This window comes from Pteropus medius, unplaced genomic scaffold (genome assembly GCF_902729225.1).
Source record: "Pteropus medius unplaced genomic scaffold, Ma_sr-lr_union100, whole genome shotgun sequence".
NCBI classification, from domain to species: Eukaryota; Metazoa; Chordata; class Mammalia; order Chiroptera; family Pteropodidae; genus Pteropus; species Pteropus medius.
The window spans coordinates 25,300,427-25,317,706 of NW_024354875.1; the positions used below are offsets into that span (position 1 = coordinate 25,300,427).

A 17,280-nucleotide genomic window follows, 5' to 3' on the forward strand; every position below is an offset into this window, starting at 1 on the left:
AGTGTATGCCCTCTGGGCTGAATATATTTCTAAAGCAATAATCCAGATGTCATCTCTAGGTCCTCTGTATGAGCAGAGATTTTGAAAGCTACTGTATTTTTAGAATTCTTTCACTGAGGTTGCTATTGCCACCATTAATCTATTAGTCTCTGCCTATGCCAGGAAGGGCCTATGAAAATAGTCCCTCAGCAGCAACACCTTGATAAATCTGAGAAACTGCTGGTCTTCACAGGCTATATATGTAAAAGGCTTTTACAATGTGTGGTGTTCAGCAAAAGTCACAAAATATTGCCCTGCATCCAACTAAATCCTGTATTTTCAGTAACAGATTTCAAAGGGAATTTAGTTCATATTTTTTTTCTTAAAAGAATGACTGGAGCTACTGTGTGCTCACGCAACCTCACAGGGCCTTTTCCTAATGACCAATAGCCATGTTTCTCTTCAGCAATTAACATAACTCAAAAATTGGGAAGGGAAAAATATGCTCTTAACTTAGAAGTCAGTCAGCCAGAGTAAGTTCTGAATGCTTCACACAGTAAAGGTGCTTTTGTTTCTATTAAAGAAGGAGAACACAGCAGAAGCTTCCTTCCTGAATGAAGCAGGTTTACAATAGCTGTTACCTTCAAAAGGAGAGGGAAAAAAGGGAAAGGGGAAGGTACCAAAACAAACACAGAACCACAAGCTAAGGGAATCAATACAAAAGAATAAAGAGAAGACAAAAGGAGAGCAGTTTTATCATCCTTTGGGCCTGTCTGTCTTTGTCCCTTTTTCATTGTTGTGCATTTAGGATGTTGCATTTTCTCCTCAAAACTTTGCAACAGAACCTGATTACTTTGATCAAAGTGTGCTTTGCTCTTCTGTACAAGAAATTTTATTTTACATTTTAATTGGATAATTTTTTTACTCTGTCAAGATTTTTCCCGTCATATTTTTAGCCTTTTTTCTTGGCATTTTTAGAATTAAAAAAAAACAATGAAAAATTTCAATGCCAACCGAATAAAAGATTTTGAGAATCACAGAAAAGTGCTTCTGCGCTGCATGCCCTTTCCTCCAGTTCTAAGCACACGTGTTGGTGTTCTTTGTGAGAATGTTTCCGATTTTACTCCATTAGCAGTCTCCAAATCCCACCTCTACCCACTCGGTAAAGGAGTTCTCCGGCACTGGCCAAGGGCTCTACAAGGGTCCTCTGCAGTACGCTCCACTACTCTCTCCTCTTGCTTTTCATCAACAAGGAACTTTCTGCTGCATGAGGAAAGAGTGGTTGAGATAAAATTACTCTCTACACTCAGAATAGTTTAAAATAATAAGAATTTGAAATAGAAACTATCATTGATTTTCAAGCAAAGGAGAATGAAAGATTGAAAGGAGAATGAAAGATTAAATGAACAAATCCTTCTTAAAATGTTCTTGAAATAGGTTAATTTACACTTTCTAAAACATCTATATTGGTATTTTGTGGTACACAAATACTGCTCTTCTACCAACCAGCCAGTTTTCAATATGTATTATTTAAATGATCATTTAAAAACTATTAGAAGTTAACTTCAGATTTCACATTTCAAGAATCACTTATCAGAGCAGTTTGCTGAACTTTACTAGCCAGAAGGAAGATATTTCCTACTTTATTTAAAATAAAGGAGAAAAGTAATCATTCATATTTGATTTTGAAATGCCAGTTTAATGCTGTTGTTGCAAGATGTAGCTACCTGGCTGTAATCTCTTTTTTTCAGAATGTGGGAGGAAAGATGTGTATAGAGTATGAATAACTGATTCAAGATGTTAAAATGCAATTCCTTATGATTGGAAAAAGCAGTCAAAGATAATGCATTCATTGTCAAGAGAAGGAATAAGATAGAAATTTCTTGTTTCACCATTTGAGAGAAAGTGACCAGGAAGGCAAATGCAGAGACGGAGTGCTAAGAAAAAAACTGCTGTCTGAGCCAGAAAAATTTCTAATAGGTGGAGGACATGCTTTGTGGCTAGTAGCTCTGGGCAAAATTGATGGTATTTTGATCCCAAAATGCAGAGAACACCTAGAACTTTATGTTAGCACTGAGAATGAATTAATTCCAAAGTAAAAAATAGAGGTGAGTTAGAAAGAAACTTTATAATCCAGTGTTAAGATAAAAGCGGAATTACATAAAATTACTCATGCTAGTTTAGTGACTATAAAATCAAATATATAGATAAGTTAAAATTTTTAAAAATAGAAAAACAGTATATACAAGCGTAATGCTATTCTTGAATGTACGTTTTTAATTCTGATATGTAATTATTTAACAAAACATTTAATTTCTTAAATAAGGATGAAGTGGAAAATGTAGATGTGAGTGAAACATTTAATGAACCATATCTATAGGATGATATAATACTTTTTTGATATTTCGAGTCAGAATATCTGAGTTCTGCACAAGGCTATTCCTTTTACCATATCTACTTATTTCTAAGGGTTTCTGTCTAGGTAGAGCCTAACATGTTAGGTCAGAGCCAGCAGGCTCCAGCTGGTGGGGTGTGGGTGGTTATAGTTCTTACTGCCTCTGATAGATGGAAGCATTGGTGGATGTTTCCAGAACTAGACTTCTCCTTGAAATGAACTGTGAAGAAAACAACTGGTTGCTGAGACTCACATCAGTTAATTGTCCAAACCCGAGCTACAAGGACACGGCAGAGGGATAGCCAGATAGCATGAAGTTGAAAGACTAAATAAAGCAAAAGAGCAGTGAGGGAAGAGAATAAAGTAAGAGTTAGCTAACAAACCAGGTACATTATCAGTACTACTAGTCAAAAATCATATAATATTACTCCTGACACTTCCAAATATTCACTGAAGGATCTTAGAAAAGTGACCCACATAATCACGCTAGATTTCTTCAGAAATGTCTGTTTAAGAAACTAAGATCCATGTAAATATTCTACAAAAGGGGGTCAGCAAACTTTTTCTGCAAGGAGTCAGATAATAAATATTTTAGCTGCTGTGGTCTATATGGTTTCTGTTGTAAGTGATCAACTCTGTCATTGTAGTGCAAAAGCAGATATATACAATATGTAAATTAGTGAGAGTGGCTGCATTCCAACAAAACTTTCTTTATCAACACTGAAATTTGAATTTCATATAATTTTAACATGATACAAAATATTATTCTTAAAATTTTATTTTTCTTAGTCATTTAAAAATGTAAATCTATACTTAACCCCATGGGTTGTATAAAAACAGGCAATAGAATTGGTACGGCCACTATGGAAAACAGTATGGAAGTTCCTCAAAAAACTTAGAATTGACCTACCATATGATCCAGCAATTCCTTTACTGGATATTTACCCAAAAGACTTGAAAACTCATATTCGAAAAGATATTTGCACACCGATGTTCATAGCAGCATTATTCATAGTGGCCAGGACATGGAAGTGACTGATGTGTCCTACAATAGATGATTGGCTAAAGAAGCTGTGGTACATATATACAATGGAATATTACTCAGCCATAAGAAGAGATGAAATACTGCCATTTGCAACAAGATGGATGGACCTTGAAATAATCATACTAAGCGAAATAAGCTAGAAAAGGTTGAAAATCATATGATATCACATATATGGGCTATAAACCTAAAAACAGTGAATGAACAGGACAAACAAGCAGAGACTCATGGACATGGGCAATGGACTAGTGATTACCAGAAGGGAGGGGAGAAGGGAAAAATTAAAAATAAAATGTTAAAAAAATTATATAGATAGTATGAAAAAAAAATAAACTGGCTTAAAAAAAAAAAAAAAAGGCCATAGGACAAATGTGGCCCGTGAGCCAAAGTTTACTGACTCTTGTTCTAAAGTTATATCAGTCAAGACAACTTTATTATAAATGTCATGATAATAATGAGAATGCCTGTAATAACAGAATTGCAAAACATAATTTACTAAAGATTTTCAAGCACATTATTTTGTCTTTATGACAACCTTATATATTAAATTGGTGTGGCAGATTAATCACATATGGCACTGGTTCTTCATCTCTCCCTGTGTGTATGACCACTGCCATAACTTTGGAGTTCCTTACAGTAAGTTTAAAGTATATTCCACTGCCCCCTATTCTGAGTTCAGACATGTTGTTTGCTTTGGCCAATGGTATGTTTGCAATGTGACACAAGCAGAAACTTGAAAAATGGTTAAATATTTCCACTTAGTGCTTATCCTTCAGTATTATCATGAGAACATACTGGAGATAGCCTGCTAAAAGATAAAAAATAAAGAGGTGATAAATGAAATCAAAGGACTTAATAGATAGGGAGGTATTCCATGATCATGGTTAGAAAGACTTAATATCATCAAGATGTCAGTTCTCTCAAACTTGATCTATAGATTAAATAAAGTCCCAATCAAAAATCCAACAAGTTATTTTGTAGACATTGACAAACTGATTCTAAAGTTTATATGGAGTTGAAAAAGACTCCAAATAGCCAAAACATTATTGAAGAAGAAGAAAAAAGTTGGAGGACTGACACTACTTGACTTCAGGACTTACATAAAGCTATAGTAATTCAAAAAGTGTGGAATTGGTGAAAGAATAGACAAATAGATTAATGCGACAGAATAAAGAGGCCAGAAATAGACCCACATACATATAGTCAAATAATCTTTGACATAAAAATAAAGACAATGCAATGGAACAAAGACAAATGGTGCTGAAACAACTAGACATTCGCATGCAAAGAAAATGAATCTAGGCACATTTTATATCATTTACAAAAATTAAAACGAACTGGATCACAAATCTAAATATAAAATGCAAAACTATAACACTCCTAAAAGATAATAGAGAAGAAAACACAGATGACCTTGGTATGGCAATGACTTTTTAGATCCAAGTACTATTTGTGAAAGAAGTCAATGATAAGGTGCAGTTCATTAAAATGAAAAGGTTTTGTTCTGTAAAAGGCATGTCAAGAGAACGAAAAGATAAGCAATAGACTGGGAAAAAAAAATTTTGCAAAAGACATACCTAATAAAGATCTGTTATCTTACATATAGAAAAAACTCTTAAAAATTCAACAATAAGAAAACAAATAACCTAAAAAATAGTCTAAAAAATCGGACAAAGGCTTTAACAGACACCTCACCAAAGAGCATATACAGATGGCAAATAAGTATGTGAACAGATACTCCACATCATTTGTTATCAGGGAAATACAAATTAAAACAACAATGAAGTACTACTTTACATCTATTAAAACGGGCAAAAACTGGAATACTGACACCACCAAATGCTGACAGCACCAAACAGGAATACTCAATCATTGCTGCTCGGAATGAAAAATGGCAGTTGCCCTGAAAGACAGTTGTCAGTTTCTTAGAAAACTAAACAGTCTTACCATATGATCCTGCAATCATATTTCTTGGTATTTACCCAAAAGAACTGAAAATATATATTTACTCAAAAACCTGCATACAGATGTTAATAGCAGCTTTATTAATAATTGCCAAAACTTGGAAGCAACCAAGATACCCTTCAGTAGGTGAATGTATAAATAAACTGTTGTGTATCCATACAATGGAATATTATTCAGTGCTAAAAACAAATGAGCTATGAAGCCATAAAAAGACATGGAGTAACCCTAAATGCATATTACTTATAAGCCAAACTAAGAGCTACATACTGTCTGATTCTAACTATATGACATTCTAGAAAAATGTAAAACTATGGAGATAGTAAAAGTATCAGTGGTTCCCGAGGGTGGGGTTATAGGAATGAATAGGCAGAGTATAGAGGACTTTTAGGGCAGTGAAAATACTCTGTATATAATAATGGATATATGTTATTACACATTTGTCCAATTCATAGAATGCACAACATTAAGAGTGAACTCTTAGGTAAACTATGGTCTTTGAGTGGTTATGATGTGTCTATGTAGGTTTATCTTTGGTAAAAGTGTGCTGTTCTGGTAATATTGATAATAGAGGAGGCTAGGCATGGGGTGGGGTAGGAGGTATATGAAAAATCTCTGTACCATCCTCTTAATTTTGCTGTGAACCTAAAACCACTCAAAAATATAAAGTTCTTAAAACACGCTGAGCAGAACTGAGCCCACTCAAGGCCATCAAGATCAGTCAACAGCCAGGCAACCAAAAAAGGTGAGAAGGCAAGGCCAAGATCAGCAGAATCACCTTGCGAATGCATAGTTGATCTCAGACACATGAGTAAACCATTCAAGATCAGCTGACCCTTGCTTATTTGTGAGCTAAATAAATGTTTATAATTATATGCAAATTAAATTCTATGGCTGTTTATTAAGTAACATTACAGTGGCAACACATAACTGAGGTAACAGAGTAGATACTTTTATCTGTTTTATAAAGAATAAAATTTAGCCAGGTTCTGAGTAGGATTTGTGAAAATTCTAAAATTTTGAAATCCAGATGAATTTCTGAGAAGAATTCTTTTAGAACATAAATTTCTGAATTTCCCAGAAAAAAAAAAATAACTCAGTTAAAAAATGGGCCAAAGGCTTTACCAAACATCTCCCCAAAGAAGATATACAGATGGCAAATAAATATGTGAAAAGACACTCCACATCATGCAGTTAGTAACTGTACAGCTACACTCAGGACTTTGGTTCTTTAATTGAATTCAAAGAAACGCAGAAACTAACAAGATGCAAGAGACAAGCATGCTGACTATTTAGAAGAATGCATAATGAGGCAATTTAAGAGATCTAAGATTATTCCTTAAATAAAGATCTATGTTTGCATTTAACAAATTTACAAGTATTTTTCAAAGCAAAATGTATAGATTTATTTATCTATTCATACTCTAGTATAAGAAATAACTTAATTCAATTATTCCCCTAGAGTAAAGGAGAATGTGTTAAAAGACTCAGAAATGAATCTTAATCTTAAATATTGTAAAATGAGATCTTATTCAAACCTTTTGGTCTTTCGAATAGATTCTGCTTAGATTGCAGAAATTTAAATTTTATAATTAGTTCTATTGTATCATCTATGCCCAAAAGGGATATATTATAAAATGTTATCTCAAATATTGTTTTAGGTAAATGCTTTTTGCAAATTGCATTGTATAAAGAATCAAAGTCTACAAATAGCATTGAACAAGGTTTACTTATTTACCTTTTTAGACTGAATACTGCCTCTCACCATAGAACTGATAATAGATGTCTAAGTGGTCTTGGGTACAGAAAATTATCTAAAACAACTGAGATTACTTTTAGTGAATATAATGTATATCAAGTGCTAATGTGAATTCACTTTGAATACGAAGTTAGAAATAGTTTTATAACTCCATGTCTAAAGCTGTGCCCCTTCTTCTATATAAAGGTACAGCATAAAATGGCCTGGATATTAGAATGTCAAAGAGCTGTTGTAAAGATTTAATAGTCAATAATTTCTTCACTTATTGAGAAGCCCTAATAATTTAAGATATTTTAAGTCAAATATATGACTATGGGTGGTCAACACACAACGCAATATACAAATGATGTATTGTAGAATTGTACACTTGAAACAGAAAATCTTATTAACCAATATCACCCCAATAAATTCAATAATTTTTTTTGAAAGATACTTAAATGTAACACATAGTTACAGTACTATATTAGCTGGTTAGAGTTTTATTACAGGACTACAGAAATGTAAAACATCCAGCAAGTTAGGAAAACTAGAAATAAAAGAATACATAGAAATTATCTTCCATTATAGAGACAAGAAAACTGGACTCAGAAAATATGTCACCTGTTAAAAAGTCACAGAACACACACAAATCTGAAACCCAATTCAGTGGGTTTCTTTTTATTTTTGAGAAAAAATACATTTTTTAATAGAATAAATACCAATCACTTGATTGGACTTCAAATGGGCCACTGACTTTTGGCTGAGGTTTACTTTGTATACTCACCAGTAGCTACGGACTACCAAAACCTTGTTTCAGTAAGGCCATGGCCAATCAGAACTTCAAGAAGATTCATTTTTGACACTAAATGAGATAATATAGAAAAAAAGAGACTTTACATGTTGAAATCCAGCTGTTTTAGACCTATTTTATCTAGGTCAATATTCTACTTTGAAACTTTTAGGATAAGCACAGAAGAAAAAAAGTTGACAAATAATGAAATTGCTTTAAATTTGTTTTAAAAATTGCTAACATTCGTTAAAGGAACACAGAGAGAGGAGACAGACGGATAGAGAGAGAGAGAGGGTTCTAGATGAAAAGATTTATATTACAAAATGTCAGTTACTGAATTCATTTATAAATTTAACATAATTTAAATCAAAATTAATTCTAAGAATACATTTTAAAAGTCCCTACTCATGTATTTAGTTTTACTTTTAATTAAATTTGTTATTTTGAGATCATTGTAGTGTCAAATGCAGTTGTAAAAAATAATAGCCTTTACCTAATTTCCCCCAAAGTTAACAACTTGCAAACCATAGTGCATCAACACAAACAGGATATTGACAGTGATATGAAAAGCACAGAACATTTCTATCACCAGAGAATCTTTCATGTTGTCCTTTTAAGCCTCTTTTACTTATTCCTACCCATACCCCATCATTAATCCTACAGAGACTAATATGTTTTCTACTTCTATAATTTCGTCATTTCAGAAATGTTATATAAATGGAATCAAGTGGTGTGTAACCTTTTGGGACTGACTTTTTTACTCAACTAAATTTTCTGAAGCTTTATCCAAATTGTTGCATGTATCAATAAACAGTTAATTCCTTTTTATTGCTGGGTAGTATTACATCTTATAGACAAACTTCAATCTGTTTCTCCATTTATCTTTTGACAGACAACTGAGTTGTTTCCAGTGTTTAGCTATAATGGATAAAACTTCTATAAAATTCTTGTATGTACAGGTTTTTGTGTGAACATGTTTTTATTTCTCTGGAAAAAAAATGCCCAGGAATTCAATTCCTGGCTTATATGGTAGTCTCACGTTTAGTTTTTAAAAGAAACTAGCAAACCGTTTTCCAGTCGCTATACCATTTTATTCACACCAGCAATGTATGTATGATCCAGTTTCTTGATGAAATTCTTATTAACATTTCATGGTGTTACATTTTTGTTAGTTTGTTTTTATTAGTCTTTCTGATATAGGTATAGTGACTAATTGTAGTTTTAAACTGCATTTCCCTAACAGCTAATGATGTTGAAATGAAGGAAGAAAGGTAAAGAATAAAGAATTCTCTTTAAATTTGAGTTTTGGTAAAAAGAACACACAAACACACACACATACAGAGGCAGAGAGACATGAATATTCCAAGCTAAAAGAATTATAATGTAAAAATATCAAATTTCCAAAATTCAACTATAAATTTAACACAATTCCAATTAAACTCCCAATACTTTTTTAGCTTGATAAAATAATATAAACTTTATCTGGAGGTGTAATAAAACAAGAGTGCACAAGAAAAATTTGTTAAAAAACTAATGAATACTAAACATTCATATAAGATATTTAACATTTATATATTTTTATACATGATATGTATTTATTTAATTTTAATGTAAAATTATTATTATTGTTATTTTCTTAATGCCTACAGCACCTGGTATTTCTAGGTGGTCTCCTATCCATGTACTAACCAGGCCCGATCCTGCTTAGCTTCCAAGATCAGACGAGATCAGGCATGTTCAGGGTGGCATGGCCTTAGATAAATGTAAAATTATTAAAATAATGTCATACTGGCTCAGAAACAGATAGTTGAAGGAAATAGAATGAAAGTCCAAAAACATACACAATTTTTCTTCCAATTAGTATTTGAGAAAGATTGTACTTCAATTTAGTAATGACATACATGTTGCTTTTGAGAGACAAATTAAAGTCCCCATTATTTCATACAGCAAAATGAAATTTTGATGAATTAGAAAATTCAAAGTAAAAATGAAGTCATGAAACATGGTCAAAATTTACTGCAATATTGAATTATTGAAAGTGATTCAATTTATTAATATTTACATGACTTACTAATCACATGGAAAAATAGCCTCTAATTACAGCCATAATGTATATTATTTTCCTATATTTATATATCTGTACTTAAAAAAATCCTTTAACAAATGTAATGCTTTTGGGATTATGAAAAAAAGGCATAAAAAGTTAAGTTGTATTTTTATAAAGATCTCGAGAAGTTCTGCTTTAAAGGAGGTATATTTACATCTAAATAAATGGCAGCTTACAAGGAGATGTTGAAAAAATAACTACATGGAAACTCCTAATCATTAGCTAGAGCCAGAAAATTAACTTTTTTTTAAAAAAGGTTTCCACTCTTAATTTGTGAACAGATATTTAACTCTTTCTTTTTTAGAAAGACACAACTTCATGTCTTTGCTCTCACTTCCTTCATCTAATACTTTATTGCTGATAGCATTATGCCAAGTACTGTACATATATTCTCTTCTTTAACGGCTACACCTATGAGATAGTGCTGCAGTTATTCTTATTTGGCAGTTGGGGATCCAAAACATGAAGAGGTGAGTAAATTGCACACAGATAATAACTGATGAAGCTAATACAAAGCACCAGGACATTACATGTTTTCCTATACAACATTCTGAGGAAAGGTCCACCTCTCTTATTAGCGGCTCCTGCTCAGTCTCACTGGCACCTTGTTATTCCTCAAAGTACTTAGGACCTTTGTACATGTTCCCTCTGGTAGAAAAACATTCCAACTATGTGCATTGTTATGTGATCATTTGCCAACCTTTCAAAGAGGCCTTTTTGATCACGACTTAAGGTGTCCCCCAACACGCCCTTATTGGCTTAATATTTTTTCATACCTCTTCTCACTACCTAGCTTTGTATTAGTCAATTGGGTATTCGTTGTCAGTTTCTACCACTAAAAGTGATTGTTTTGTTCATTGCTATATTTCCAGCACTTGAATGAATAGATGAATGAGATATTAGCTGCTTATGGAAAATAAATTCAGCAGTACTTGAAAAGGACAATAATTATAAAAATGATCCCTAAAAAATAAAATTTCTTAGCTGACATCTAGAAGCTCTAGACACTCTAGACACCAATATCTGCTTTTAAGACCCATGCCACAATTAATCTTATCTACTATGTGCCTATGAAGCTCTGCAACTTGTTGAAGCACTACTTATACAATTATAAGTAATGCTTTAATCTCAAAATCTACTCCATGGCAGGCAGTGCACTTACTCCAATGACTTTACCATTATTCAAATATGTTTCTTGCAACAAGTCTTAGTCATACCTTCAAAGATTGTGAAAATTTAACTTTAATATACTCAGTAATGAATATTTTTATCTACTGAGAGTGCACTTGGCCTTAGAAATAGCCATAAGTCATTTAAAGCCCACCAAGGAGGAAAATGATACGAAAAAGCAAACCTTAAGAATTTTCATCAAAAGTGATGTGACTAGAACATAATGAGACTCTCTTTTTCATTTATTGCTCATAAAAAGGCTCTCTGGAAGAAATTCCGAAATTGGATTGCGAGACTCATTTTGAATGTCATAGCATAACAGGAACCATGATATTGATCCCCTGAGTCACTAAATTGGATGGAATAACACTTACTTTGATGTTTGAATTACAATATGTTTGATTTATGTGTAAAAAATAATAATCTACTTTTATAGTTCTGTAGAACTTGATCTCACAATCCAGTAGAGAAAGTGAGAAAAACAGAATAAAATCATGCCCAGTTATGCTCGGATTAGCCTTTTAGTTACCTTAGCAATTCTTTCTTCCTGGCTAAATTTTATAACATGTAATTAATATGCTTTAATTATTTTGCACTCAAATGCTCTGAGAAAACATTTCACACTAAATCCAAAGATACTAAAAGGACCACAGTATCATTTATGGAAGTTAAATTCCAAGTATTACAAAGAGGAATAATTAAGAATTTTCAAATGATTAAGTACTTAGTTTTCTTTATTTAAAAACAAAATCATAGCAATATTTAATGTTTCAGTGAAAGAAAATTGATGACTGAATAATTTATCTTATAGCTAATTATACATAATTAAAATCTAAGGAAAACTGAACTCAATTACATTAAAATTTTTATAGAAAAAATAAACAGTAATTTTTAAGTTTTTTCCATTTTTATCATATATATACATATATATTTCTAGCCATAGCATTCTTCTTTATGATAACTCTGGAGCCCAGCATTTGACCTTTCACCAATACATATTACTGATATAATAGCTGATACCATCAAGGGAACATAAATACATAGGTCAAAATAATTGCATAAATGAATTTTTTATTACTAAATGAAGCAGAATTATTGGGAAAGATAAACTAGGACTTTAAAATAAACATAGTGTGTATGTGTGTATATATATATATATATATACACTCAAATAGTATAAGAAAAATAATTATGAGGCAGAAACAAGAAGTTACAAAAAAATTCAAGAATAATTTTAGGAATAAAAAAATAAGGTAGTTAAAATGCATAATAAAGTAGACTGGAAAAGTGTAGGACAGAGAAAACCAAAGAATAAATTAGTGAGCTAGAAGATCAAATTGAGATATTACTATAACAGAAGACAGAAGGAAATAATAAGGAAATGGATTTAAAAGAAACGCTACGGGACTAAGACAGGATGGGAAATGCCAATATCCAGATAATATGAATCCTAAAAGGAAATTTAATAATTTAAATAATAATTTAATTATTAGTGGTAATAATTGAGAGGACATATAAATGAGAGGGCATAATAAAGACATTTTCATGTTACAAAGCCTCAAAAAGTTTGCTACATAAAATTAATTTTTAAATCTCTCTTGTAATAAGTATCCAAATGAGAAAGGTAGTAACTATAGGAGGACACTGGAAGTAGAGGAAGTAAATACAGCTAATTATTTTCTGAAATAGAGAGCAGCAAAGAAATAATATATCAAAAACATATTAATAAACTCCCAAAACTTTAATTCTAGGCAATATAAACATTGTCTAAATAGGGGCTATGGAGGAGAGGGACCAGAGAGATGTTAAAGCATACTAAAGTATGTGTTTTTTGGGGGGAAAACATTGATAGTGATAAAACAGACAGTTTACAAGGCTTAGTATCAATATGGGTCTTAAGAACAGTCTCCATAAAAACAGAAAAGAAGAGGGATATGGTAATGAAAGGAAGGAAATATAATATATAAAAACATGGCAGAAATAAGAATTATTAAAATAAATGTAAATAATTTTTAATTTATCAACAAAAAGATAAGTATTTTCAGATTGGATAAGAAATATTTAACAACATATTGGTTAAAAGAGATACACTTAAGACATTATGATATAGAAAGTTTAAAATAAAAGAACAGAAAAAGATAAACCAGGCAATAATGAACCAAAATAAAGCTGGAATAGCAATCTTAATAGCTGACAAATTTAAATCAAATTTAAAGCAGAATTTAAAGCAAAATGACATAAGGGACAAAAAGAAATGAACAGAAAAGGAAATAGAGCAGAATATATAAATATAAATGTATATAAAACTAAGTATGAAATTTAAGTATATAATGCAATAAATAACAGTACAAAAAACAGACAAATCATCAAGTATAGTGTAAAATTTTAACAATTCTCTTAATAACAAACACAAATAAATAGAAATATAAGTAATTTAAGTAACAACAGAAGTTTAAATTATGAGATAAATATAGAACACTGTATTTAAAAACAGGTGGGAAGAGAGTGTGCACAGTACTTAAATATAGCTTTAAGTATCTTTATCAGGAAAAAATATAGATTGAAATTAAAATTAACTAAGTATTCAAATCAAGGAATTGTAAAGAAGCAACAGAGCAAACCCAAACAAGAAGAAGGACCACTGTAAGAAAAAGGGTGAAAATTACTGAAACAAAAAGCAGTAAAATAAAAACAAATGACTGTTCTTAAAAGATATTAATAAAACAAAACTCTGGCAAGTATGACAAAGAGTAGATACAAACAAACAACATTCATAAAAAATTATAAAAAAGTATTATACACCTAGCAGAATTTTTCCAGGTATTCTAAACATATGAACTCTAATAAACTTCAAAACCTATAAGAAATGGTTCTGTATGTTAAAATATTTAAAATGCACAAAGTGGTACAAGAAGAAATAGAAAACCTAAACGGATCACTCATTATTAAAAACAGAAATGGTAAAGACTTCCTTTCTTACAATCCAAGATCATACAAGGGAGTTAATAAAACTCAGTGCTAATCTTTATTTCCACTAAAACACAGGAAATGAGTGAAAGCAATGCCTCATTTCATGAAGGCTGTGTAATCTTAATTGCAAAACTTAATAACAGTAAAATGGAAGAATACCATAAGTCAGTTAACTCATGAGTATCTATGTAAAAACCTTAAATAAAATATTTGCTGACTGAATCCAATAATAGTGCTCAGAATAAGATCTAACACAGTTCAATATTTATGAGTATAAAAGGAAATAAAACCTTTTACCATTATAAAAAGGGCAATCTATTACTTTGATTTAAGAAAAGTACAAAACAAAATTCTACTACTATTTAACATATAAAAATCCAAGACAATGTCACAAGAAAAAAAAATAGAAGATTGAAAAGTGATTAAAATTAGGATTTGTAAATGGCATGATTATGTAAAAAAAATAGAATCAACAATTAGAGTTTGTAAGATAGGTTAGCAAAATTGCTAGATTAAGTTAAATTTAACAAAAATAATATATCTCTTCCTAGAGGTATGAATTAAAAAAAAAAAGATGGTGCTCAAAATTGGTTTAAAAAAATCTTTTAATATATGTAGAAACTAGTTTTAACAAAGGATGCTCAAAACTATTTAGAGAGAATGTTAAAACTCTATAACAGAAATTTCAAAAAATGGAGAAACAATCTATGCTTTTGATTGAGGCACCTGTAATAAAAGACCAATATAAATTCTAACCCGATTAATCTATACATGAAAGGCAATTCTAAATCTCAATCCAAAAGTCCAGGTGGATTTTTAAAAGGTTGTGACAATTATATTTTAAAATTTACACAGAAGAATAAAAGTCCATGAATAGCTATGTTATCTCTGAAAAAGAACGAGAAGTCTTGCTCTATTAGATTGTAAAAAAAAACACCAAAACCATAGTAATAAAAAGTGTTATAGTAACACATAAATAAACAAATAGATCAATTTAAAAAAAAAAACAGACTACAGAGACAGACTCATGTATAAATGAGGACTTATTTTACAATAGAATCTTCACAGATCAATGGGGAGAAAACAGATTGTTTAGTAGATGGTCTTGTTAAAACTAGCTCACTTTATAGGGAAAAACAAAATTCCTGCTTACTACATATGCAGGAGGGGTTCTCCAATAGATTTTAAAAACTCAGTGTAAGAAGTAAAAGTAAAATTGTGAAAAGATAATATAGAAGAATATCTTGTGACCGAGGGGTAGAGAAGGACTTTTTTAAAAAAAGTTTATAGCACATAAAAGCACGTTAATATCTTAGTTCTGAGACTAGAATCATGAGTACTATGATCATAATGAAGGAACAATCTACACAATTTCAAAAACAGATTCTTATCAAGTTTTACTGAAAGATATTGTCTTTGATAAATATCAGTTAAAATAATTGGAAAGAAAAGTTTTCTAATAAATCTAGTTTAAATTATGGACTTAGAAAATAAGATAAAGCAAATCAACAACTTTGGAATAATAAGTGATGATAAAGTATTGTAAATTCTGCCAAATATTTTTCTAGCTAAGAAAAATAGTTGATTCATTAGACATGCTAATATAGTGTTTAAACCTACTGTATGTACATGATGTGTGTGTATATCAGATAGCATTAAAAATGACTATGGTCAAACAGATAAAATGAAATTGACTCATCAAAGTAAAGGCTTACTTCTCTTAAATCTCATGCAACATCCCTGGAAAATACTTTTTTTTAATTTCATGACTCACTGAAAGTGTGGTATATTTTTGGAATGTCTTCTGAAAAGCTAAGGTCACATCAGCCAACAGCTTGCTTATGAACATTTCTGTAATTTGAAAAAGAAAGTTTGCAAACCTAATTTTGGCCATGACTGTAGTTTTCTCAATTCTATTGTATTTAGATTAGAAGAAGAGTGTTTCAAGTGTTTATGATAACACAATAAGGTTGAGTTACAACATTGATAATGCAAATACAAATTTGTTATTGGTAATATTCACGTCTATACTTTACTTTCATACTGATTATTGCTCCCAACTGCAATAACTTAACATACAGTATTAGTGAAATCTCATTGACATGAAAGTCTTCCTTAACATTTTTCAAAATTATGTTTAAATTTAGAAAAAAAGTATTTATTAGCATCTTTACTTACAATTTTATAATGAATATTCTTTATAGCAACATTTCTCTTTGAAAAAAAAAAACATAATTATAAACAAAAGATCCTTAGTCGTAGGGTAATCACAAGCACTCCAGAAGATACATTCGGAATATGTTTATATAACACTCTGATAGTCTAAATTTTTACAAAAGGCACCCGATAGCAACTGAGGCTTAATTACCTTATCCTACTGCATCTCATGTCACTATATTAAAAGCACTTAGGTTTTTCAGGCAGAAGATCTCCAAAAGGAAAAAGGCTAAGTTTTCTTTTTCTTTCTTTTTTTTTCTGCAGTCACTTTTAGGTCTTATCCAGTTTCTTTTACACTATGTATATAGAGTACAGGTGATTTTTTTTTCCAGATGGACATTTATTAACTTTTTTTATTATTATGGAAAATTTAAAATACATTCACAATTAGAGATAATAGAGTGAAAATATCTAATGCATTCAAAACTCAAATAATTATCAACTCTTGGATAATGTTTCATTTAAATCCTTTTCCATATCAACCAAACATCAGATTATTTTATAGTGAATTTTCAGTTGAGATATCATATCATTTCATCTGCACATATTTCGACATTGTTTCTAAAATAATATTTTCTTTAAAATCACACATAATGACAATGCTATTATGATGCTTTAAAATTAGCAATATTTCTTAATATTATTAAATGTCCAATCAATATATGAATTTTCCTGATTTTTTAAAAAATTTGAATGGAAATACAATAAAATCCACTCATTGCATTTAGTAGATATATATCTTCTCTTTTTATCTATAAGTTTTAACCTATAAATTGTAAATCTATACACTTAGTCCCCCTCTATTTTAATCTTTTTTTATAATTAAAACAAAACAAAACTGGGTCATTTGTTCTGTATAGTTTCCACAGTTTGGATTTTGTTTATTATATCTTCATGATACTGTTTTCAC

At 30.7% G+C, this 17,280-nt stretch overlaps 1 protein-coding gene and 1 pseudogene across 1 annotated transcript in view; both read right to left on the reverse strand.

Annotated features, from left to right (window-relative positions):
* KCNH7 (potassium voltage-gated channel subfamily H member 7) overlaps window positions 1-17,280 on the reverse strand; it is a 399,182-nt gene that overhangs the window by 285,002 nt on the left and 96,900 nt on the right. The gene's annotated exons all lie outside the window — the stretch shown is intronic.
* On the reverse strand, window positions 9,547-9,665 carry LOC120597427 (uncharacterized; annotated as a pseudogene).